The 26,019-nt window shown below is 47.4% G+C and overlaps 1 long non-coding RNA gene across 1 annotated transcript; it reads right to left on the reverse strand.

The window, feature by feature from the left end:
* Positions 1 to 16,094: 16,094 nt before the first annotated feature.
* LOC142008450 (uncharacterized) lies at positions 16,095 to 23,013 on the reverse strand. The gene is made up of 2 exons (XR_012644149.1): positions 22,537 to 23,013; positions 16,095 to 17,578 (listed from the first exon to the last, which is right to left on the reverse strand). It is a non-coding gene; the product is annotated as an uncharacterized LOC142008450 (long non-coding RNA).
* Between the last annotated feature and the right edge of the window lie 3,006 nt (positions 23,014 to 26,019).

Below are 26,019 nucleotides of genomic sequence, written 5' to 3' on the forward strand. Positions count from 1 at the left end.
ACAGCAGCATGCTCAGGTACCAATAGAGAGACAGGTGCTAATGCCAACTTGATCGATTAGCACAGTCCCACATACTGTGACTGGCCCAAACTTTACCCATCCTGCCTACACCACAGGTACGACACAGTTCAGAGTGCTCAGGGCCCACCTGCAGTAGCTCCAGCCCAAGACTTCAGTAGTTCAGGGAGCTACCTGTAGTGATCAACTGCTGGGAGCTGCAGGGGTCCAAAGGCAAAATGTCTGCCCATGGTACTTCTATGACCCCTGCTAACATTGTATCACAGGTCAAGCCTACCTGGCCTGGTATTGAGTTAATTCTAACACTGTCAAAGCTTGGAACTGGTTAGGAAAGGGAAATAGACTGGTGTGATATGGAACATTGGGGTGGGGCAGGGGAAGGCATTTTAAAGTTTTTAGGCCCAGACCGGTGCCTTATTCACACTGATTTTTCATTTAAAAGCTGACCCTTGGCGTTTTGACACCGTGTCATGTTTTGTGACATTTGCTTTTCATCCATAAGTAGCAGCTCTGTATTAAGTGATTCCAGTCAGAGACTTGGGCAGTGACCAAAGCTTTGTGAGTCCCGGTGAACAGCTTCCAAAAAGAACTACCCTCCACAGCTAATGACAAGAATTTCTCTGCAGCTTTGCCGCTTGTGCAGTCAGTTAAATAGAACTTTTCAGGTAGTATGTCGTAGTCTTGCATAACATCCAACATGATATTCAGGAGGTTATACAGGACCCAGCAGCCTTGGTGACAGTGGCCCATTCTGGCCCTGCTGGTTTTTTGGGTGGGAGCAGGGCAGTGGTTCAATTACGTTCAATTATGTTATATTGTTCAAGCATATCCAAGCGATGCGTAGCCTCTGATCACACTTGCACCAGGAAGTCACTGCCTTGTGTTCCTAGTTACGCATATGCAAGGATTTGCAAGATCAAAGCTCACATTTATTAGCTCTTTAAACATTGGGCCTTAGGATAATATCAGGTCTGGTCTGAACTAAAGCCCACTTCAATGGGGTGTATAAAACATGCAGTACCAGGCCCTTTTTCTGCTTATCCACATCTCTCCGCAACCACACCACATTAACAGGAACTTCTCTAGGCTAATTTCATCCCTACTGTCCAATCTAGCAACTGACCACAGAGCACTTCAAGCTTTTCCTGTTATTGAAAATGACTGTTGGCTACAACAGTGCTCTCATGAGACTTCATGAAAGGCCTGATACTAACTAATGTCCCCATTATGGCTTCCCATGGAACCACATATAGATGCTGCCAAACATTGGGGTCCTTTAAAAAAAGGAATTTCAAGAGCTGTTAGAAATGAACACAGAGTGAAGGAAAAGCTGTCATTGTTTCAAAAGTTGTTTTTGTTGAAGTGTAGCCTGTTTCTGTGTCAGAACAGAACCCAGCAAAGAAGCAGGCAGTGTTTCAGTTCCAGTTACACCATAGCCTCCAGCTCTCGCTGATCTGATGTAGCACTAAATAAGTGTCCGACCCTGGGAAAATATTTCCTGCTTCGTTTTCATAAATATTTATGTAATTCCTTCTGGGAATCCTTTCTCCTTTCGAAAGCTGAACCCAGTGCTTCATGAACCAAATTTAACTCTGTTTACACTTGAGAGAGGAGCCCCATCTGATCTTTTTCTCGTTTACTTCACATATCTTTCTCCCTTCAAAAATCTAATCATGGGTGGGCCCGAGGCACAGGATTAAGATCCAGCTCTGAAGTATGAACATTGCAAAGGCAGTTTGGTGTTCTGGTGTTTCAACACAAGGACCAGACGCAAAAGCCAGACCTGAATCTGAATTTCCTCATGTGTTCAGATCCACAAGTCTGGTTTGAGACCCAGCTCTAAACACTACCTACAAGGAACACAATAATTGCACGGTAGAACTCTCAAACCTTTTATGGTTGGAAACAACCCTCCATTTGTAACAGGGGGTGCCTGGCTTCTAGCCTAGTTGGAATTAACCTTGCATCTTTAAGTAACATCTCTCACCACTTGATGATACCACCCATGCTTCGGCAGGGGGAAGAGGGCAACAATGCACAAAAAGATTGGAACTGAGGCTAGGTCTACGCTAGCCATGAGAGATCGAATGCTTAGGTTTGATCTTCCGGGGCGCTGTGACTGTTTCGCACATGCACGAAATGGCACTTTCAAGGATCCTTGTCAAACCTGGAACACTTTGTGAGCTGCGAGAATTAAGGAATGTTGGACAGAGGAGCGCACCCTTCGACATTCTGCAATGAAGACAAGGACCACTGTTGATGGCTGCAAAATCGATTTTAGGTACGCAACTGGCATACCTAAAATTGCATAGCCACCATTGACATTCCCCGTAAGTGTAGACATAGCCTGAGAGTTGCCCAGAGAGCATGAGTATTTTTCTCTTCTCCACAGAAGTTAAGTCTGGCGCAACAGCACTCAATTTAATATATTAAAGGACAGAAAGGCCAAAGATCTTAGGGGAAAAAGGAGGACAAGACAGGATGTCTGTGTGGCATATATCCTAGCACGCTGTTGTCTCTTCCACTGAAGACTAGGCAATGCCTGGGACTTTGGAGAAAGTTGGTTCATTGCTGGGAGAGAAATAATTGACAGAAGGAAAAATTTGGCCTCTGGCAGAAAGCCAGAGCAAGGCATAGACCAGAGGTCAGCAACCTTTCCGAGGCGGAGTGCCAAAATTTGATCTTTTGAATTCTATAAAAGAAAACAGCAGAAACATAGCACTTCAAAGACTAGCAAAATGATTTATTCGGTGATGAGCTTTTGTGGGACAGACCCACTTCCTCAGATCAATCTCATTTCCAATACAGACTGACATTTATAAGTACAGAGGACAAAAAAATATTGCAACAAAAACTGAAAAATCAAGCACATAGGACTGAAGGAGTGGCGGATGGCAGGGGGGATTATCTCTGCCTGAGATAATTATGAGCATCAAAGGAAGGGAAGTAGTCCTTGTAATGCATGAGGTAATTGGTGTCTCTGTTCATACCACGTGGTAATGTGTTGAATTTGAATATGAATTCCAATTCAGAAATTTCTCTCTGTAATCTGTTTTTAAATTCTCTTTGTTCTAGGACACACATTCCCAGATCTTTAAAAGAATGGCCCTTCTACATACTCCTATGTACAGCCCGAGTGCCGGTGAACCTTTTTAAAGTCACTAATAGTCCTACTTACAACAGCTTCATTAATAAATAAATAAAGCCCATCAGTGACATGCCTGTCCATTTGGTCTATAATTCTTAAGAATAATGCTGTAAAAATACACAATTATAATTAGAGCTTCAGAACAATGAGGTCAAATGAATTCAGTGGGTTCCAGGGAGGGGGAGCTCTGGCCTACGACCCGTGCTGCAGAGGGGGCTCCAGGTGGTCTGGGGGTTTGGGCCCCGACTTCAGGCCATTAAGGGGGCTCCAGGTTGGTGGGTGGAGGGGATCTGGCCCTGGCCCTTGCCCCTTACCACAGCGTTGGCTTCAGGTGAGGGGAGGGAGGGTAGGAGGGGTTGGCCTCAGCCCTGTGGCAGAGGCTCCAGGATGGGAGGGAGGATTCTGGTCCCATGCTCGGTGGGGGCTCCACACTCTGGCTCTGCACCACAGTGGGAGTTCCGGCCCCAGTCTAGTGCTGCAGCAGGATTCTGGCTACAGCCCCAGCCATGTGCCCCCACCCTCTCTCTTGCTTCATGGGGAAGGGAGCAGGGCAGGAGCCTCTGCTGTGTGCCACTCTACAGCGGCTCACAGGCTGAGAGTGGCACACATGCCGGGGGGTTTCTGACCCCGGCATAGACCTTGTGCTGGTTCTCTGCTCATGGTTGAATTTCATCCTAACACGTAAGCCTTGTGCTGACTCTCTGCATAGGTCCAAATTTCACCCATTATACACACAAGTCCTGTTGACCTTAGACAAATAATGGCAAAACCAACAGCAAAGCTCCTCAGAAATAACCACCACTCCCAGAGCAGCAGTGATGGCAGCGAGCACGATTAGCAATCAGACTCTCCACCCAAGTCTGTTCTCTGCCTCCTGCTCCCAGTATTGTGCTTGCTGTGCTCTGTCTATCCCCCTTGGCTTTAAACGTTGCAGTCAAACACACCACAAACTGTGCGGGTCTGGCCCACGAAAGCTCACCTAATAAACTATTTTGCCAGTCTTTAAAGTGCTACTTGGCTGCTCTTTGTTTTGATAGTGTATAGACTAGCACGGCTTCCTCTCTGTTACTGTGCAAAAGTGGTAAGCTCGCCCTTTAAATGTTCCAGGTTATTTCTGCTCTTGCTTGCAGACTACTGGGCATTGTAAGGAAGCAAGGGATGTGAGCCTAGCAGAGCCAGCAATCAGAGAGCCAGCCTAGAATCAGGTGGCATGTGTTGTGCCTCTCTTTTCTGGGTTCTTGTGTGTTATTGTTCTGGGTTCTAAGAAATAAAGCAGTGGTACGTTGTAATCTTCCAGCACGAGTAAGTTATGATTTTATCTCATGGGGTTGTGTGCATCTTCCAGGAACACAACACATTTACACGCACTTGCTAGGTTAATTGTTTCTCTTTTTTCACTATTTAGAGAATGGTGCTACTCAAACTTGTTACCCATACAAATTCCCTCTTACACACAATAGGGCACCAACCTTTGCCCAGTTCCCAGAGCTTGAGGTATAACCCATTTCATTTAAAAACAACAAGAAGCTCTGTGACACCTTATCGACTAACAGATTTTTTGGAATATAAGCTTTCGTGGGCAAAGACCCACTTTGTCAGTTGCAAATTTAAGTGGGTCTGTGCCCACAAAAGCTTATGGTCCATTAAATCTGTTAGTCTATAAGATGCCACAGGACTTCTTGTTGCTTTCTACCCCTCTGATACTCATCATTTAATTTAGAACCCCCTGTCCTTCCCTGGGACTCAGTGCACAATCTGGTGAAGTACCCCACTTTAGCCTATTCCTGGAGCTCAGGACCTGTTACCACTGAAAGTCTTATACAGTAATATCCTTATCCTCTATTAATAATTGCTGAGCAAAATGCAACTGTTATACATATAATGCTATGCTCATCCATCCTGATCCTACAGGCAGATTTCCCTGTTGGCCAGGCAAGGTCAGTCTAATCTAGGTTCTTGCTGCTGCTTGCAGGCCCACAAACTGCAGTCCCAGGCCTCAGGGCAAGACAGTCAGTAGGCCCCATGCATTCACAAGCCGTCCCCATGTGGATGCAATTTACCAGGCATTTGGGTGGTGCTGCACCTGTGCTAGCTGGTGCCCAACAAGTGGCTGACTGTGTGACTGGGTAGCATTTCTGCCATGGCTATGGCTTCTGCATGCCTCCTCCGCTACCTTAACCATCACCGGTACCACCCCTGCGGCCCATCCAGGAAATTTAAAAGGGACTGGGGCTCCCAGCCACTGCTACCACAGTACTAGTATGTAGTGATTTCTCTGCCTCTGGAGGAGTTCTCCCCTCTAGACTTTGGCCAGTCATCTGTAAAGCAAACAAATTTTATCTCCCGGGATCATTAAGCTACTTCTGATCAGTAATTTTGCCATTGGAATGTACCAGTGTGAAGCAAATAGGAGGTGTTTTCAGAGTACGTTCTTGGGATAGGATAACCAAAACAACAAGTTTTTTCCCTCTCATGTTTCAAATGTAGGTGCTTTGCTATATAATTAATCTTCTACCTGTGTTTGCAGATTTAGTCCTAGGTATAAAAAGAAAGATTTATAAGTCGCAGAAATATTTCCACATCTCCAGCTTTTGCCCTTTGGCACTGCTTAATCATTGAAGTTCTAAGCTGATGGGTAACGGAATTTGTGTTTAGAAATAACAATAAATCAGTTCTAGAGGGAAATAGTGCAGGTAAAACGTTATCCAATATCTTAATTTCTCCAAAAGTTTCTTATCTAGTTCCAGCTGTAACAATGTGTTATTAATATGGACTACACTCTTTTCCCGTTCAGTGTCTAGAACATTGCACACTCCTAGGACTCTACCATGGGATCTGTACACTTCTAACCAATATTGCCTGATCCAAAACATTGCCTGCTAACAGACTTTTATGCTAAATTAAATATATATTAATTCCCTTTTTTTCCAGTGGGGAGACCTCTGAAGCCTTGGGTAGTAATTAGAACTCGGCATGAGCTATGACATTCAGAGCTAAATTAGGATTTGAATTCTTCCAAGTGCCTGGGTTATTGATGATAGGTCATTACTAATATTAGCCAGTTTCTATCTACAGCAACTAGCAGGCACATGTCATGAAAAGCATACATAAAGCTGCATGGCATACTTGGTATGTTCCCTTTTAAATGCTTATTTCCTCCATGAAGGATAGTGAGGATGACTCATAGAGGCTGAGCGGGACACAAAGAGTAGGGCAATATCATGAAATATCATTCTCCCTCTCCTACCCCGTCCTAGTGCAACACACAGCTTGGTCCCTGAGATGCAAGTAGCTCACTTTGCACAGTGGTGCAGGCCGTGTGGCTGATCTCTCAAGCGAATCCATCTCTGTACGGTGCATGTGGCTCATCAACTATTCAATATGTTCTCCGGAGCAGGACATGTAGCTGTGTCCACATTCCTGGGCTTGGCAGCCTGCCCTTGTTGCCCACAGTCAATGCATGCACATGATCGCAGGGCTGCTGGCTCTAATGCATGTGGTAGGATGGCATAGTGCCTGGTCGCAAAATAGGGAAGCCAATTCCATCAGGGAACAGATGAACACTGACGATGGATTTAGACTGGCATCATGCTTAATGCTGCTTGTGCCAGCTCCTCTGCGGCGGTCAGCCGCCTCTCCGTGACAACAATTTCTTTATATTCCTTGGTTTACATTTCTTAGGAATGAGTGAAACCAACAGGGAATCACCGGAAGCATGTGTTTCAGCTGGGGAATGAGTCATTAATCCCTGAGGAACTTTCCCTGTGTGTGGTTGTCTCCGTGCCCTCAGTACCACACTGTGCTGGCTCCTTCTGTGGTCATTCGCATAGGCTTCTTTCAGACACAGGTCCTCACCTGTGGGATGTTGTGTCTTGCCATTCTAGACCACACCAGCACCAGAGTAAGCCATGGAATCCTGAGCTTGAGGGGCTGATGGGCAAGAGATGTGATTGGCTGAAGTGAGATCTAAACAGAGATTGCAAACATGTTGTGACCTCCTATGCCTCTGTACAGCACCAAGCACTCTCTATGTAACCAGGAACAAAACCAAGCAATTCAGAACTAAGAGGGAAAACAAAGAAACCTAAAAGAAATTAAAGATAAATGAGAAGATGCAATCCATTTATTAATTAATTTCAAAGGGTTAAACCATAGGCTAGAACCGTGTGTTACGCTGAGTTTATTGCTGGCCTGATTCTACAACTCTTACTCCTATGAATAATAGCCACCTCCGTGGTAAATCTAAGTAGCAAATTCTAGCCACAAGAAAATCCTCTAAATCCTATTAACTATTTAGAATGTGGATTTGTCCCGATTAATGATTTGGTTTTCTGGTTTCCTTTGTACTAGCTGAGATAAAGTGAACCTGGAAAGGAGTACACCACTGGTTTTTAAAAAAGCAATGTGATGGGTCATAGGGGTGACGCAGACAGCCATTAATGATCTAAATCATAAACTTGTTGAAGAACACGTTTCAATAACTGTATAGTACTATGGTACATATTTTGTTTTTTGTCATTAAAGCATGCATTCTTCTAATACCTCACCATATACAAAATGCAGCCCGCAAAATGATGCATATGGATAACATATAAAACGAAATTAGGGGTTTCTATATTAAAATGGAACTACTGATGATGTGTATGCCAGACATGAATGACACACTTAGTAGAATTGTTAGTAAACATGGGGCAAACTATAAATACACATAAGACCAGACATCACACATTTTTTCAAGTGACAAACTCGGTATTAACAGAAACAAAAAATATCACAAATCTAGACAGACAGTGCTGCTAAGTTATATGGCTGCATGATTCATTCCCTAAAGAAATCAATGTCAAGATGATATTTTCCCTCAGGCAGTACTGGCAGTGGCTTATAATTTGGGTAAACTTTCTGTACACTGTAAAAATACAAACCATCAAGCCAAAAGATAACCACTGAAATAGCTACCACTTAACCAAAAAATAGTATTTAATTGGTGCACAATATAAACCTGCATGACTCAGACTACCATAATTTTTCGGTAAATAGTATGTGTCATAGGGAACAACTTCTGTGTTTCCAAAGAACATAGTCCTATATGGCACATTTTTTAGAAACAAACTTTGTTCTGAGTAGTCATTCCCTGCTTTCAATAAACCATCATTGTCTGCCACTTGTTCTGTCTTGTGACACACATAGCCAAGTAGAAGAATTTGTTTAAAAAAATGCCAGATGTGTGTCTCTAGATCAGGGGTCAGCAGCCAAAATAGCAAGAGCCATTTTTTCCAGTTTGGTAAAAAACTCAGTAATTAAAGAGCTGCAGTGCATGTGAATTCGAGATGGTCCTTTAATAAATAGCATCAAACCATATTTCTTGTAACCCCTATTTTAAGAACAGCACACACACAATGATTGTAATGTGATCCATGTTTACTGCAGGATGTTCACAAACTTTTTCCATAGTCTATTTTCTCACATTTTACATGTGTGTTTGTACCACTATCTTCCTGACTTCCACTCACGAACCTTCGATCTCTCTGTCTGGAGGATGCTAGGGGGAGTTAGCCAACATTTTGAAATCACATATCAGCCGCGTCTACATGAGCTGGCTACTTCGAAGTAGCCGTGCCAACTTCAAAATAGCACCTGCCACGTCTACACGTGGCGAGCGCTATTTCGAAGTTGAAATCGATGTAAGGCGGCAAGATGTCGAAGTCACTATCCCCATCAGGAGATGGGAATGGGGCCCTACTTTGACATTGAACGTCGAAGTAGGGCACGTGTAGACGATCTGTGTCTCGCAACATCGAAATAGCGGGGTCCGCCATGGCGGCCATCAGCTGAGGTGTTGAGAGACGCTCTCTCCAGGCCCTGAGCTCTATGGTCGCCGCGTGCAGCAGCCCCTTAAAGCTCCCCGCCCCCTGCGTTCCTGTGCAGGAAGCTCAGAGCGCATGCAGGCACCAGCACTGCCACGCGGTCAGCCTGCACGCCCGCAGCAGCTGCAGCCTAACACCCTGAACCTCATGGCAGCCAGCCAGCCCCCCAAGCGCCCCCAGGCACCCCCCCAAGGGGAGCCAGGGCTCCCAGGCTGGCAGCCGGCCGGGGAAGAGGCAGTGGGGCCCCTCCTGGATGGAGGCCGAGATCCGGGACCTGCTGGGGCTCTGGGGTGAAGAGGAGGTGCTCCAGGTAATGGGGAGCAAGAGGCGGAACACGGATGCGTTTGCTCAGCTGGCTGAGGGCCTGGCTGCCCGGGGTCACCCTGCCCACACTCCTGACCATGTCAGGAGTAAGGTTAAGGAGCTGCGGCAGGGTTACGCCTGGGCCCAGGATGCGGCCAGTCGATCTGGGGCTGCCCCCGCCACTTGCCCCTTTTACAGGGAGCTCAGGGCCATCCTGGGCCCCCGGCACACCTCCTCCCCCCCGGACACTCTTGACACCTTGGCCGATGAGCCCAAGCAGGCCCCAGAGACGGAGTCCGCCCTGGAGGCCAGCCCTGCACCCCAGGGGACCCCCAGGAGCCCACCCCTGGGATGCCAGAGGAGGAGGAGGGGGAGTCGTCCAGCAACGGGGGGATCCGCATTGCCCTCCCATCCCACAGCTCCAGCAGGGCGTCCGCCCAGTGGGTGTCCCCCGACTGTGGAAGCGGACCGTCAGGTATGTACCCCCCCGGTGCACACCCCTGGGGTTAAGGGGCGGGGACAAGAGACATGACCAGGGCCCTCCACATGCCCAGATGACCATGGCCCTGAGGATAGCAGTGGCATGTCCCTCAGAAGAGTGCATTAGCCCCTGCCCCCCAGGAGGACAGCGCCATGCCCCATCCCTGGGGATGGGGGAGTGGAACCTAGGGTCCCCCGTGGGGAGGGGGGACACCCATCATCATCATCAGCATCTCCCGGGGATGGGGATGGGGAACCAGCAGCAGACGGTTGGGGGGACAAGGGCCACGGGTCAGGGCCCACACTAACGGCTGTCTCCACTCTTCTTCCCCCGTGTTCCGCAGCTGCACCATCGAAGGGCCCGGAGAGTGCAGGTGAGGTGTCCATCATCCCAGAGAGCCCACTGGGGCCATCCCAGCAGGCCAGCCCATCGGCGGAGCACCGACCAGCCCCAGGATGAAGCCGATGGCAGAGCCACCCACGGACGACCACGGACCCCCAGCTGCTCGCGACCCTCCAGCGTCAGCTGGAGGTGTCGAAGTGGCGCCTGTGGGTAGAGGAGCGGCGGCTGGAGCTCCTCCTTTGAGTGCATAGCACAACATCTGGCCCCCCCCGCCGCGCCGCCCGCTGCTCTGCCCACCGCGCCACCTGCTGCTCTACCCACCGCCCCTCCACCGTCAGCCACCTGGGGGCCTGCCGGCGAGGGGGGACCTGGGGCCTGCGGGCACCGGCCGGCTGTATTTGCTGGTTCTCCCGGCCCCCACCCAGCCACCCAGGGCTCCGGCCGAGGTGAGGGTCGCGCCCTCCAACACCGGGCACTGGACTTTAGGGTGCGGAGCTGAGGATGTGCCCCCCCCCCTTTGTACCTATCCCCCATTTATATATAGTTTGTGTTGGACCCCTGTTCTGTTCTGCTAGCTGCCCCCCATGTAAATAGTTCCCCCCTTTTTTCTATGTTATTAATAAGAGGTTGCACTGTTTGGTTTGAAACATCATTTCCATTTATTTCCAAGAAAAGTGGGGGGATGTGTGCTCTCGGGTGCTCTGTGGTGTGGGCATGGGGGCAGGGAGTGTTGTGGAGGATGGGGGGCGGTGCAGTGGGTGGCTTGCCCGCAGCTGGCCCTGCCAGCGTTCACCCCGCAGCCTGGTCAAAATGGGCCCACAGGGCCTCCCGGACCCGGATCCCCTCAGGGTCGACCTGGCGACTGGGGGCAGTGGGTGGCTGGATGTCGGCCCTGCCAGCCTCCACAGCCCAGCCCTGGAAGAAGGCCTCTCCCTTGCTCTCCCCCAGGTTGTGGAGTGCGCTGCATGCGCCCACAACCTGGGGGATGTTGGTGAGGCCTGCATCCAGGTGGGTGAGGAGACACCTCCAGCGCCCTTTGAAGCAGCCAAAAGTGCACTCGACCACCAGGCGCCCATGGTTCAAGCGCGTGTTGAACCGCTCCTGGCTGGCTGTGACATGGCCCGTGTAAGGGTGCATGAGCCAGGGCCAGAGGGGGTATGCCGCGTCTGCGACGACGCAGAGGGGCATGGTGGTGTCCACCACAGGGATCTCCAGCTGGGGGATGTAGGTCCCCGCCTCCAGCCAGTGGCACAGGCCCGAATTTCTGAATACCCAGGCGTCGTGGATGCTGCCAGGCCAGCCAACATAAATGTCCAGGAAGCGGCCCCGGCTGTCCACAAAGGCCTGGAGGACCACAGAATGGTAGCCCTTCCTATTAAGGAAGCGTCCTCCGCTGTGCTCCGGGGCATGGATGGGGATATGGGTCCCATCCAGAACCCCAAAGCAATTTGGGAAGCCCAGGCTGGCAAAACCCGCAATGGCAGCATCCGGGTCCCCAAGCCGCACGAGCCTGTGGAGGAGCAGGGCATTGATTGCGCAGACGACCTGCAGGGGAAGGACATGAGAGAGCACCAGTGAGGGGTGTGCAGGGTGTGTCTGGCCCTCCACCCCAGGGCTCCGCCCCCCCCAGGTTTCCCCCCTCCCAGGGCTCCCCCTGGGCTCCCCCTCCCCAGGGCTCCCCCCTGCCAGGGCTCCCCCTGGGCTCCCCGCCTCCCAGGTCCTCTTACCTCCATGAGGACAGCCCCGATGGTGGCCTTGCCCACAGCGAACTGCTGTCCTATGGATCGGTAGCTGTCTGGAGTGGCCAGCTTCCAGACAGCGACACCGACCTGTTTCTCAATGGTGAGGTGTCCTGGTGCCGTAAGGGAGGGGTGAGCCACTGGCAGAGCTCCAGGAATGTCTTCCGGCTCATGCGGAAATTCTGGAGCCAGCGGTCATTGTCCCACTCGCCGAGCACCAGCCGCTCCCACCAGTCCATGCTCGTGGGGTAGCTCCACAGCCGGCGGTGTGTGCTGTGGGGGGAGGGTGGGGCGGAGGGCAGCAAGGTCTGGGGTTGCTTCCTCATCCCCTGGGGGCAGCTCCTCTTCCACAAATAAAGGTGATCAGCTGCCTCCTGCATGGCACTAAGCAGGGCAAGCACTGCTCCTCCAGGGGCGGGTGTGTGGACCTCTGGCTGCTGCTGCTGGGGGTCCATACTGCTTCCATGGGGTGTGTGTGCTTGTGGCTCTGCAGACCGCGTGCTGTGCAGGCTGAGTGTGTCTGGGAGGGGCCCTTTAAGGGAGCGGCTTGCTTTTGCCCCGGAAGTGCTAGTCCGCCCTGTGACGCTGTCTGCAGCTGTTCCTGGCACCCTTATTTCGATGTGGGCCGCTTCGGCGTGTAGATGTTCCCCTGCAGCACCTACTTCGATGTAGTGCTGCCCAACGTCGACGTTGAACATTGACGGCACCAGCCCTGGAGGACATGTAGACGGTATTCATTGAAATAGCTTATTTCAATTTCGGTACATCGAAATAACCTATTTCGATGTAGCATAGCCATGTAGACGTAGCTATCATTTGCTATTTAGGTATGAGTTGTTCATTCTGGGGCTTTTAGACATTCACCGTTTATCAAAAATAATCAGGAGAGTGTTTTTTAATTTTTTTTTTTATTTTGCAGTTATAACGTTGGGAACCACAAAGAAGTCCTTAAAGAGCTGCATGTGGCTTCGGAGCTGCAGGCTGATCCTGCTTGAAGAAGGGGGCTGGACTAGATGACCTCCTGAAGTCCCTTCCAGCCCTATGATTCTGTGATTCTGTGATCCTGCTTTGAGCAGGGGTTTCACTAGATGACCTCCTGAGGACTCGTGCAACCCTGATCTTCTATGATTCTATAGCAGCACAGCTACCATGCTGTAAATAAGCTGATGGACTGAGGTTGCAGACCCCTGGATTTTTCAGATTCATTACTGGGGATACAGAAAATATTAATCGATTTTTTAAGGAAAGAAGGGATCATTTTTTATTATCATCTAGCCTGACCTGCTGTGTAATGTAGGCCACAGAATTTCACCAAGTAATTCCTGCATCAAATCTGTAGCTTCTAGTTGAGCTGGAAGGTATTTGAACATCCCATCTTAATTTAAAGTCAGGAGATGGAGCATCTGCCACATCCCTAGTAAATTGTTCCAATGATTTTTTATCCTTACCGTATGTATAAATAAATAAAGTTGTGCCTTATGCCTAATTTGAATTTATCTAGCTTCAGCTCTGTCCTTGGATCCTGTGTGCGAATAGGTAAGTATGTAAATGGCATTCTTAGAGATCAACTTTTTATTAATAATTTTAGGGCCAATTGGAAAATGCTGTGAGTCCATACAGAATAACATCTGAATTACAACATGTTATCTTACAATTATACATCACTTTGCATCCTTGGGGACTTCAAGCACTATTTGCCAGCCACCTCTGGGATGGAAAGCACATTGTCAGTTCACATCAACAATATACAATCGTTCACGATGGGAGCTGAAGATGATGACCATATAATCACCAATGTTTGCAGGTGCAGGGGTCTACCTGTGCTGATCTTTTCGCAGGACTGCAATCGTATAGACTAAACTTAGATTATGACCTTCCCAGTGCTGGAATATTGTCTTGTTTTCTGGCAAAGTAGCTAGAAATGTAAGAAGAGACAGAAGGCAATTTAACTAGTCACACTGCATGCTCACAGAAAGATGGCACAGGTTGCTCTGCAAAATGAACAAAACACCCTACCCCTCTTAAAGCTGTAAAATTCAGGTCTTACACAGACACATTTCCTCAAAGAAAGGTATTTTTTTAAACAAATTAAATGAGTTGATATGAGGAGTGTCATAATCATAGAAGATTAGGGTTGGAAGAGACCTCAGGAGGTCATCTAGTCCAATCCCCTGCTCAAAGCAGGGCCAACCTCAGCTAAATCATCCCAGCCAATGTTTGTCAAACCAAGCCTTAAAAACCTCGAAGGAGAGAGATTCCACCACCTCCCTACACAATTCGTTCCAGTGCGTCACCACCCTCCTAATAAAATAGTTTGTTCTAATATCCAACCCAGACCACAGCCACTGCAGCTTGAAACATTGCTTCTTGTTCTGTCATCTGCCACCAATGAGTTCAGCCTCTCTCCATCCTCTTTGGAACCCATCTTCAGGTAGTTGAAAGCTGTGATCAGTTTCCCCACCCACTCTTCTCTTCTGTAGACTAAATAAGTCCAGTCCCTCAGCCTCTCCTCAGATGCCTTGCGCCCCAGTCCTTAATCACTCTTGATGCCCTCTGTTGGACAGGCTCTGATTTGTCTGCATGTTTTCTGTAGTGGGGTGGCGGGAGAGAGGCCAAAACTGGACACAGTACTCCAAATCTGACCTCACTGGTGCTGAACAGAGGGGAATAATCACTTCCCTCTGTCTCCTGGCAATGCTTCTGCTAATACAGCCCAATATGCCACTAGTCTTCTTGGCAACAAAGGCACATTGGTCACTCATATCCAGCTTTTCAACCACTGTAATCCCCCAGTCCTTTTCTTTGGAACTGCTTCTTAGCCAGTCGCCCCCAGCCTGTAGCAGTGCTTGGGATTCTTTCATCTTAAGTGCATGACTTGACACTCGTTGAACCTCAGATTTCTCTTGTCCTAACATTGTGTGAGCCATTTGTGCTTACTGCTTCTCTTGGCATAATAGTTCTGAAGTCCAAAGATTTTGTTCACTTCAGTAAATAGCAGTGGCGACTGATGAGGAGAATTCTAGGAGTCTGGAGGGGTCTACCAGCCATGTTCCCATGCTGCTGTCTGGTGCCCACCCCATCCCTGCTTCCTCTCCCTGCTTCATCCCACACATGCATCTTCCTCCAGAAGCACTCTGCCATTTCTGATGAATGCAGGGGCAGTCAGTCCCTCCCCTCCTCCGGAGGAGTTTGTGTCCTTCAGGGCTTTCTTTCTGGCATAACACATCAATCTGAGTTATATCTAGTTCAGAAGCTCTTGAGGCTCAGGTGAAACATAAAAATGGAGCCAGTTTCTTGCAGAAACTTCATAAAGGGAAGCTGTTTTTGTGTTTAACATAGCTTTGTGCATGAGCAACACCCCAAATAAGGGAGCACATGCAGTTGGTATCAGAGGTTCTTTGCTGGATGACTTGATGAATCTTGCCAGTAATTCAAAGAGAATTATCTGTACACAAACTTTCTGTATATCTTTATAAATGGGAATATTACAAATGTTTGTCTCCTAAATTCAAAATGTAGCTCTTCTTAGCTTTATAAGAAAATCTGTCATTATCTGCATCAGAAACAGGCAATATGTCTTCTTGTTAGACATTTGGGAACCCTTAACGTCATCTCTTTTGTTTTCTCTGCTATAATTTTTGTAGTTCTGACTGACTGGAAAAGTAAGAGAAGCATAACTGTAAGCTGCCATTTGGAAGATTCAAATATTTTCCAAAAGAGCCATGTGGAAGGTCTGTTCTCTGAGATTTTTGGTGATCTGTTGCATCAAGAAAGACCCAAGTCTGGAAACCCCCACAGAGGAACCAACCAAAAAAAACTGAGTATATTTTGAAAGGATGTTTTCTCCTAGATAACAAAGAATATTGGGAAGGAAGGTGTGGCAGCTGGTGAGGATGATGATCTTTTTTCTGGGAATATTCATGGCAGGCATCCAATGTTTCCCATTTTCCATCTAGTATCCTGATTCAGATGGGAGGCCGGATATCCAAGATCATCAGTGCTCTTAACCTTTGTTTCACTGAGGTCAACAGTAAAATGCCTAATGACTTTATCTGGACCAGAAGTGACCTCCTCATTCCACCTTTATGATAATATAGTAGCATTAACAGCAAGAACATAAGAATAGCCATGTTGTATTTCTTTTTAGTGACAGGTCCCAGAGGTGCGATACCGCGAGGGATGAAAGACAAAGACGAACATAGACAGCAGGGGGCCAACAGTTCTATAGTCTGAAGGCCCTGAGTTTATTATTCTCACAGCTTTTATAACCAAGTGAGAGCACATTATTATGAGAAAAGCAGTCAGCTGCAATTAGCTACAATAACTGGCTCAGCACTTCTATCTCTAAAAAAGCCACATCAATCCTCCCAGTCCTTGAACATGGACTCTCAAAAACACCTAATCAAAACAACACAGCTCCGGCGGCTTGCCTACACGAAAGCAGGTGTTCCGTCTAGATGCCAAGAGCCCAGCCAGGCCTGGGAAACATGTAGGAGGGAGAAGGCAAAACTCCTTCATCTCCCCCTTTTTGTTTTTCTAGCTACTCTATGCAACATCAGAGAAAAAACAGCAGCTTGCTGCCTACAATTGGAGGATAGGTTTCTGTTTCTCCTCCAAATAACACAAAGCAAGAGCAAAAGAATCAAAATCAGGCCTAACAATACTAGCGCTGAGCCCCCTAACAGCTTAATATATTTGAGTGGATTCAGAGAACTCAGGCCATCCACTAGGCCATCCAACAATTTCGATCCAGAGAGTAGTTCTAATTTTTTATCGAAAGTGGTAAAGATTAGGTTCTGCAGATGTTGTATTTCAATTGACAAATTTCCTTGACCCAACAGGTGTTTTTTCACATTTGCCCACGGAAAGTGGGTATCATTATAAGGTAAAGGGGTAACACAATAAGAAGATACATTCCAATCACATTGCATTCTTAGTTGTTTCTGCATGCTAACTATTTGATCGCCAAGCATTATGACAGCCTGTTGGAGGTCAGCCATCTGAGAGGCTAGCTGGCTATCAACTTGGCGTTGAGAAGTCCAAAGTCTATCTGCATTAGCATGCCATTCTTGTACGAACTCGGTGGTTTGAATCGTTTGATGTAGGGCTGCTCCAGCTACTGCTGCTGTGGCGGTGACGGCAATAAGTCCCATAATCACGGCAATCAGCAGACCAACAAATCGTTTGGCTCTTTTAAGAATTCTGCTCAGGGCTTGGTCGATAAGATACATCTCAGGAGATCGCTGCCAAGACCGAGGCATTCGAACGGGGATCCATATTCCGGTCCGTGCTTTTAACAAATACATCCTATGCTGTTATCCATTGGACGCAGGGAGGCAGATCAGGAGGTGCTTGATTAGTCAGCTCCAAGCTATTAAATGTATGAGGGTTGTGGTCAATACTACCAGCACGGCCAAAAACAGTGAGGGGGAGATGATATCAACCGGGGGCACCATCCTCATTCGCCGGGGGGTTGTCATATCTTGGCTTGATGTATCGAGCCGGAACCCAGCGCGTTTCTCCAAGATCTGTAAAGATACAAGCAAACCCTCTGCCCCAAATCTTAACCGTTCCTGGAACCCACTGTCCTTCATCATTTTTCCAATATATGGGTTGATTCAGGTTTCTTCTTTTGCTAATAGACCAATGTTTTTCTGCAGCGGACACATCATTTATTGTGGAACTGTTTAAGAAATTAAGAGTAAAGAGAGCCATATGTAATTGCTGTCTGGGTGTTATTTTTCCTAAATGTGATGTCCATACTCCCCCTTTTTGTTTTTCTAGCATGTTTTTAAGTGTTCTATGGGCCCTTTCAATAATTGCTTGACCCTGAGGGTTATAAGGAATACCTGTGGTATGCTGAATGGCCCATTGTGTTAAAAATGCAGCAAACCGTTGTGAGGTGTAAGCCGGTCCATTATCTGTTTTAATGTGTTTGGGGACGCCCAAAATATTGAACGTCTCTAATAAATGCTGAATTACATGATTTGTGGTCTCCCCTGTTAGCGGGGTGGCCCATAAAAATCCAGAATACGTGTCAATGGATGCATGTACAAAGCTTAATTTCCCAAAAGAGGGGATGTGTGTAACATCCATCTGCCACAAGTCATTTGCATTGAGTCCTCGGGGATTTACTCCCGGGGGAAAGGTAGGGGCAGTAATGGGCCCACATGTGGGGCACTGGGCCACTATTTGCTGTGCTTGACTTTTGGTAATTTGAAACTTGCGAGTCAAGCCAGATGTGTTAATGTGAGTTAAGGAATGGTAATCCTTTGCTTGCTGGGTGGTGCCTACCAACAGCCGATCAATACTCTAGTTTCCTGCAGCTATTGGTCCCGGTAGGCCAGAATGAGCACGAACATGTGTAATAAAAATAGGGTGTATACGAGATCTAACAAAAGATTGCAATTGCAAAAACATTTCATGCAATTCAGAACAAGGTAAAATAGTAGCTGTTTCTATCTGTTGGACAGTAAATTCAACATATTGGGAATCAGTGACTATATTAACAGGGTGTAAATAATCAATAAGCAGCTGCATAACAGCAGCAAGTTCAGCCTTTTGTACGGAATTATAAGGGGTCTGCCACACCTTGGTAATTGGGCCGGTATAACCGGCCTTGCCAGGCCCACTAGCATCAGTAAAAAATGTTGCAGCATTAACAAGGGGTTGGTGCCTGACTATGGTAGATAAAATAAACGGGGTCCTTTTAAGAAAGGCAAACAGCTTGGCGTGAGGATAATGATTACCAATTTCTCCCACATAATTAGATAGGCTAATTTGCCATTGCATATTGTTCTCAAAGCTTTGGTTAACCTGATTTGAGGTGAGAGGGACTGTAATTGAATGGGGGTCCCATCCTGTGAGCTGTTTACAACGGGAGCGGCCTCGATAAATTACATCAGCAATCTTATCCAAATAGGTGGATAAGGTTTTTGCCACCTTGTTTGGCAAAAAGATCCATTCTAATATAGCATGTTGCTGGGCCAAAACTCCTGACGGACTGTGAGGAGTGGGAAAAACTAACAGTGTAACCGGCTGCGTTGGCTGCACGCGTTGTAACTGCGCTGAGTGGATTTGTTGTTCCACCCATTTAAGTTCAGCCTCTGCTTCAATAGATAACTTACGTGGACTGTTAAGATCAGGATCTCCCTGGAGTGTGATAAACAGATTTTCCAGGGCATAAGTGGGAATCCCGAGAGAAGGGCGAAGCCAATTAATATCTCCCAGTAATTTCTGAAAATCATTCAGAGAGTTTAAAGAATCCCTACGAATTTGCACCTTCTGTGGAGTCACAATATTTCTCTGTATTATGGTACCAAGATAAGCAAATGGAAAATCCCTTTGTACCTTTTCCTCAGCTATTTGTAATCCAAAATTATCCAAATCCTGCCTTGCTTGTTCAAATACCCTGTCCAGCTCCATTTTACATGGAGAGGAGAGCAGAATGTCATCCATGTAATGAATGATCAGTGCTCGGGGAAACTGTTGTCTGAGTAGCTGTAATGGCTGATTAACATAATATTGACAAAGGGTAGGGCTGTTAAGCATGCCCTGGGGCAAAACCTTCCATCGATATCGGGGAGTAGGCTTATGATGATTGATGACAGGAATGGTAAATGCAAATTTTTCCCTGTCCTGTGGTTGTAGCTGAATGGTAAAAAAGCAGTCTTTCAAATCAATAACAATAATGTGCCAATTGGCAGGTATCATTGCCGGTGAAGGCATCCCGGGCTGTAAAGATCCCATGGGGGCAATAACAGTATTAACTCTACGCAAGTCAGTAAGCATTCTCCACTTCCCTGACTTCTTTTTAATAAGGAAGACAGGAGAATTCCAGGGACTGGTTGATTCTTCAATATGCCCCATTTTCAGTTGTTCCTCGACTAAGATTTGTAAAGCCTCTAGCTTCTCTTGGGACAGAGGCCACTGCTCCACCCAGATTGGGCTGTCAGTCAGCCACTTCAGTGGCAGGGCGAAGCTAGCTCGAGCAGCGGCCGTTACTCTAAATTTGGGAACCCCAACCCATCATGATCAAATTGCTTTAAGGTGTTTGCAGAATTGCATACCATGGCATCTGCCAGTGGCTGAGTTTTTACAGGAGTAGAGGGAATGGTAACATAGGCTCCCCACTGATTTAACAAATCTCTCCCCCAGAGGTTAATAGCTATCTCAGCCACAAAGGGCTGCAAGGTTGCTGCCTGCCCATCGGGCCCTAGGCACTGCAAAATATTGGTGCTCTGGCAGACATCTGTCATGACCCCAACCCCGGTAAAGACAGTTGGGACTTTCTGCAAGGGCCACGCCGAGGGCCAGAACTCTTTTGATATGATGGAGACATCAGCCCCTGTATCCACTAAACCTCTGAATTCTTTACCGCCTAAACTAATGGTAATTTCAGGCCGACGGTCCCCAATGTAGGTTTGCCAATATACACTCCTCCCTGTGCTTCCGAAGCCCCCCTGTCTTTTTATGGGGTGCTTCGACCCTGAAAGGTAGGGCAGCAATAGTAACTGGGCAATTTTATCTCCAGCCTCCAGCTGATATGGAACATCTGCACTCATCATAACTAGAATCTCTCCCTCATAATCACTATCAATAACACCAGTATGTACTATTACTCCTTTAGATGTTAAGCTACTCCTTCCCAAAAGAAGGCCGACCGACCCAGCCGGGACTGGTCCAAAAACATTAGTTTTTATCTTTTGCACACCCCTAGCCGGCTGCAGCAGGATATTGTCTGGAATGGCTATGTCTAAAGCTGCGCTGCCGTGGGTGGCATGCCTGAGGTCGGAAACTGAAAGCCGGTTTGCATCGGGCCGCTGCTGACCGGAAAAAAGCTGCGGCTGCTGCCCGTATTGTTTACTTGCGGGCCCCGGGTCGGGCCCGCTTGAAAGTTTCCCGACTGAAAAAGAGGGGTGCCATTTCTGTGATATCTAGAGTGGCACTGAGTAGCCCAATGCCGTCCCTTTTGACATCTGGGACAGATCCCCGGGGGATTGTTAGCAGGATCGTTCCCAGTAACTCTCTGATTTCTTCTTAATCGGTCCTGCCCCTGTCGGCAGTTCCTTTTCAGGTGCCCAGGTTTTCCACATTCAAAACACTTCATGTTCTGATTAGACTGATAGGGGCCATCCCCTTTTAACGCAGCAGCTAAAAGACCCATTTTATAGGCATCTGACCCTATATCATTACAAGCCTTAATATACTCATCCAGGGAGGCCCCCCGACATTTCAGCGGTCTTAAAGTCCGCTGACATTCTCCGTTTGCATTATCAAAAGAAAGCATCTGTAACAAGAGCTCTTTAAGCTCGGGCTGGGATACTGTTTTATCTAAAACCCCTTTCAAACGGGCTATGAAATCCACATAAGGCTCTTGTGCACTCTGTTTTACCTTTACAAAAGAGGGGGTACTCTCCCCTGGCTTAGCAATTTTTTCCCAGGCCTTAAGACAACAAAGGCGGACCTGGACAATTGCAACATCATTATACTGTAACTGTGCCTGGATGCCAAACCAGGCACCGGTACCAGTGAGCTGTTCCAAAGTAATAGCTACAGGGGGATTCTGACTAGCATTTCGCCTGGCCGTGAGAGCAGCCTCATCATGCCACCAGGTCTTAAATTGTAAAAATTCCGCCCCATTCAGCACGGTGCGTCCCAGTACTTCCCAATCCCACGGGATCAATCTCTCGGCCTGGCTTAATCCCTGCACCAAGCCAAAGGTGTAGGGAGAGTTAACACCATACTGGACACACGCTTGTTTTAAATCTTTGAGCAATTTAAAGGTTAATGGCTCATGGTGATAATTAATTGCTCCCTGGGGGAATTGCTGATTAGGAGGGACCTGTTGTATTGTAACTGGAAAAGCCGAAAGGGTTAGAGGGGATAAATCAAAGCCTTCATGGGCTCCGACCGCCAGAACCGTCCTCATCAAATTAGTCACAGGCTCTGTAACGGTCTGTCGCGGGGGTTCTACAAAAAGCTCATCCTTTCCATAACAAGAAAAGGGGGGTGCAGAGGGGCCTTCCTCCTTAGTAGGTGGTGGGAGCGGGGAAGGCGTGGAGGGAGGGAAATCGGGCTCTGGCTGAGCCACACAAACATTAGCAGGGAAAAAGCCCGATGATGTTTCACGGGCAGTATAATTTTTCTGTTGTTCAGAGTTCCCTGTCTTTTCATCTCCTGTAATAGGCTGACCCTCTTGGCCCTCCTCACTGGAATCTCCTGATTCCTCCGATAAGGCCTCATCTCCCTTGGGAACCCTGCGTCTGGCTCCTCTTTCTGCTAAAGAGTCCGGGGGGAGGGAGCAACCCTCTTCAGAGCCAGACTGTAACGGCTCTAAGGCACGGACTACAAGATTACAAAGAGACCAAACGGGGAGTGGGATAATTTCCCCCTTTTGGTGCGCTCGACGCAGGGCTCTCATAATCAATCTCCACTGTTTTAAATCTAGAGCATTTTTCCCACTTGGGGTAAACCAATAACAATGCTTACAAATAAGATCAAATAATTTCTGAAATGTACTTTGTTTTACTTTTACTCCTGAGCTTTTCAGTAACGTCTGAAGCAATTCAATATAAGAGGAGTAAGAAGATGGGGAATTCCCCATCTTAACCCTGCCCGAATCCCGAAGGTCTGACTTACCCAGTCTAGAAATTCTCTTCGGTCCCTCCGGTATTGATACACCTTCCTCGCCGCATGGACGCTTCTCACCTCCGTGTCCCTGTTCGGGCGCCAGATGTTGTATTTCTTTTTAGTGACAGGTCCCAGAGGTGCGATACCGCGAGGGATGAAAGACAAAGACGAACATAGACAGCAGGGGGCCAACAGTTCTATAGTCTGAAGGCCCTGAGTTTATTATTCTCACAGCTTTTATAACCAAGTGAGAGCACATTATTATGAGAAAAGCAGTCAGCTGCAATTAGCTACAATAACTGGCTCAGCACTTCTATCTCTAAAAAAGCCACATCAATCCTCCCAGTCCTTGAACATGGACTCTCAAAAACACCTAATCAAAACAACACAGCTCCGGCGGCTTGCCTACACGAAAGCAGGTGTTCCGTCTAGATGCCAAGAGCCCAGCCAGGCCTGGGAAACATGTAGGAGGGAGAAGGCAAAACTCCTTCATAGCCATACTAAGTTAGACCAAATATCCAACTAACCTAGTGTCCTTTCTTCCAACCATAATCAATGCCAGGTGCCTTAGAGGTAATGAACAGACCAGGTAATCATCACTTGATACCTCCCCTGTTGCCCATTCACTGCTTCTGGCAAACAGAATGTAGGGACACGTCACAGAATGGTTTTGCTAAAGTGGGGGCAGAGGGAAGGCTGGACAGGGCGAGAAGTACCCCAGTAGAAAAGGTGGATGAGGCTTTTTCAAAGCAACCAACAAAATCATCCAAAGCACATGATTTGCTAGTGATAGGGGTCTTCAACTAGCCCACCATATGTTGGGAAACTAACACCATGAGGCACAGACTATACAGAAAGATTTTGGATGACGATTGGATGACAACTTTTTGTTTCAGAAGGTGGAAAAAACTACTGGGGAGGTAGCAGTTCTAGATCTGATTTTAACAAATAAGGAGGAACTGATTGAGAATTTGAAAGTGGAAGGCAGCTTGGGAGAAAGTGACCATGAAATCATAGAGTTCATGATTCTAAGAAAAGGTGAAAAGCAGAAGAGCAAAATTGAGACAATGGATTTCAGGAAGGCAGATTTTGATAAACTCAGAGAGCTCGTAGGTAAAATCAACAGGGAAGCAAGACTAAGAGGAAAAACAACTAAAGAGAGTTGGCCGTTTTTCAAAGGGAAATTGTTAAGGGCCCAAAGGCAAGCTATACCGCTGTGTAGGAAAGATAGAAAGTATGGTAGAAGACCATCTTGGCTTAGCCAGAAGATCTTGCATGATCTCAAAATCAAAAAGGAGTCACATAAAAAGTGGAAATTAGGAGAAATTATGAAGGATGAATATAAGCAAACAATATATGTATGCATGGGCAAGATTAGAAAGGCATAGGCACAAAACAAGCTCAAACTAGCTAGAAATATAAAGGGTAACAAGAAGACATTCTATTAATACATTAGAAGCAAGAGAACGACCAAGGATAGGATAGGTCCACTACACAATGAGGAGGGAGAAGCAATATGAGGAGACTTGAAAATGTCAGAGGTGCTTAATGACTTCTTTGTATCGGTCGTCACCAAGAAGTCTGATGCAGAAATGCCTAACATAGTGAATGCTAGTGGGAAGGGGGTAGGTTTAGAGGATAAAATAAGAAAAGAACAGTTTACAAATTACTTAGAAAAATTATATGTCTTCAAGTCACCAGGGCCTGGTGAAATGCATCCTGGAATACTCAAGGAACTGATAGATAAGGTGACCATATTTCCCTATGCCAAATACAGGACACGCGGGGGGTAGTGAGGCTGGCTCCCTGGCTTCAGCTGCCAAGCAAATACAGCTCCCTAGTTGCCCCATGCCACAGGGTGCTGGAACAGTGCTACTGCCTGGTGGGGGACCTCCTTGGCCGCCTCATGCCTCCAGGCCCTGGGAACAGGGCTGTAGCCCTGCTGGGGCAGGGGGTGAGGGAGGGGAGTTTTCCTGGCTGGGGGGGGAGACCAGCCAGGGCACCAGGTCCCATTAAAATCTTAAAAAAGAACTGGGGGACTTACACTGCTGCACCCTGCCTCAGCATACACTGCCTTAGCTATGGCACGGCTGTTCTGGTTCCCTCTCCTGCTGCTGCCTGCACATGTGGCTGGTGAGTACATACTACACAATCTCTCTGGCCAGCTGTGGCTGTGCTGACCTGGGGGAAGGGCAGCTCATCAGGGGCATGAATATGGGACAATAGCCCTTTTGTTAAAATAAGTCGGGATGTCTGCCTGGCCCCTGAAAGATGGGACTGTCTTGGTGAAAACAGGGTAGATGGTCACCCTGCTGATGGAGGAGGTATCAGAACCCTTAGCTATCATCTTTGAAAAGTCTTGCAGGTCAGGAGAGATTCCAGAGGACTGGAAAAGGGCAAATATAGTGCACATCTATAAAAAGGGGGGAAAAACAAACCAGGAAACTACAGACCAGTCAGTCTGTGGCAGGAAAGATAATGGAGCAAGTAATTAAGGAATTCATCTGTAAACATCTGGAAGAAAATAAGGTAAGAACAAATAAGGTAAGAACAAATCATTCCAGACCAATCTGATATCTTTCTTTGACAGGATAACACAAGTCTTGTGGATAAGGGAGAAGCAATGGATGTGGTACATCTAGACTTTAGCAAGGCATTTGAAACAGTCTCACGTGACCTTCTTATCAACAAACTAGGCAAATACAACTTAGATGGGGCTACTATAAGGTGGGTGTATAACTGGCTGGATGAGTGTTCTCAGACAGTAGTTATTAATGATTCTGAGTCATGCTGGAAAAGCATAACAACTGGGGTTCCTCAGGGGTCTGTTTTGGGATTGGTTCTATTCAATATCTTCATCAATGATTTAGATATTGGCATAGAGAGTATGGTTATTAAGTTTGCAGATGATACCAAGCTGGGAGGGGTTGCAACTGCTTTGGAGGATAGGGTCAGAATTCAAAATGATCTGGACAAACTGGGGAAATGGTCTGAGGTAAACAGGATGAAGTTTAATAAAGACAAATGCAAAATACTCCACTTAGGAAGGAACAATCAGCTTCATGCATACAGAATGTGAAGCGACTGTCTAGGAAGGAGTTCTGCGGAAAAGGCCATAGTGGACCATAAGCTAAGTATGAGTCAACTGTATGATGCTGTTGCAAAAAAAGTAAACATGATTCTGGGATGCTGTAACAACTTTGGCCTGCGGCAGCGCCCCCTCTAGGTGGGTGCAGGCCAATACTGCTCGCCCTCTGGGTTGGGCTGACCCTGGGCCTGGTCCCCTTTAAGGGACAGCTGGAGGCAAGCGGGCAAATTGGGAACCCAGCCCTCAGTTCAGGGTGGGGCAGCAATCACACAAGCTGTTTGGAAGCCCAGGCCTTGGTTCAGGCCAGGGCAGCAGTCAAACCAACAGACTGGGATCCCGGCCCTCCTTCCAGGGTGGGGCAGCAAACAAATACACAGTTTGAAAGCCCAGCCCTTGCTTCAGGG

Source organism: Carettochelys insculpta, chromosome 2, assembly GCF_033958435.1.
Source record: "Carettochelys insculpta isolate YL-2023 chromosome 2, ASM3395843v1, whole genome shotgun sequence".
Classification (NCBI taxonomy): Eukaryota; Metazoa; Chordata; order Testudines; family Carettochelyidae; genus Carettochelys; species Carettochelys insculpta.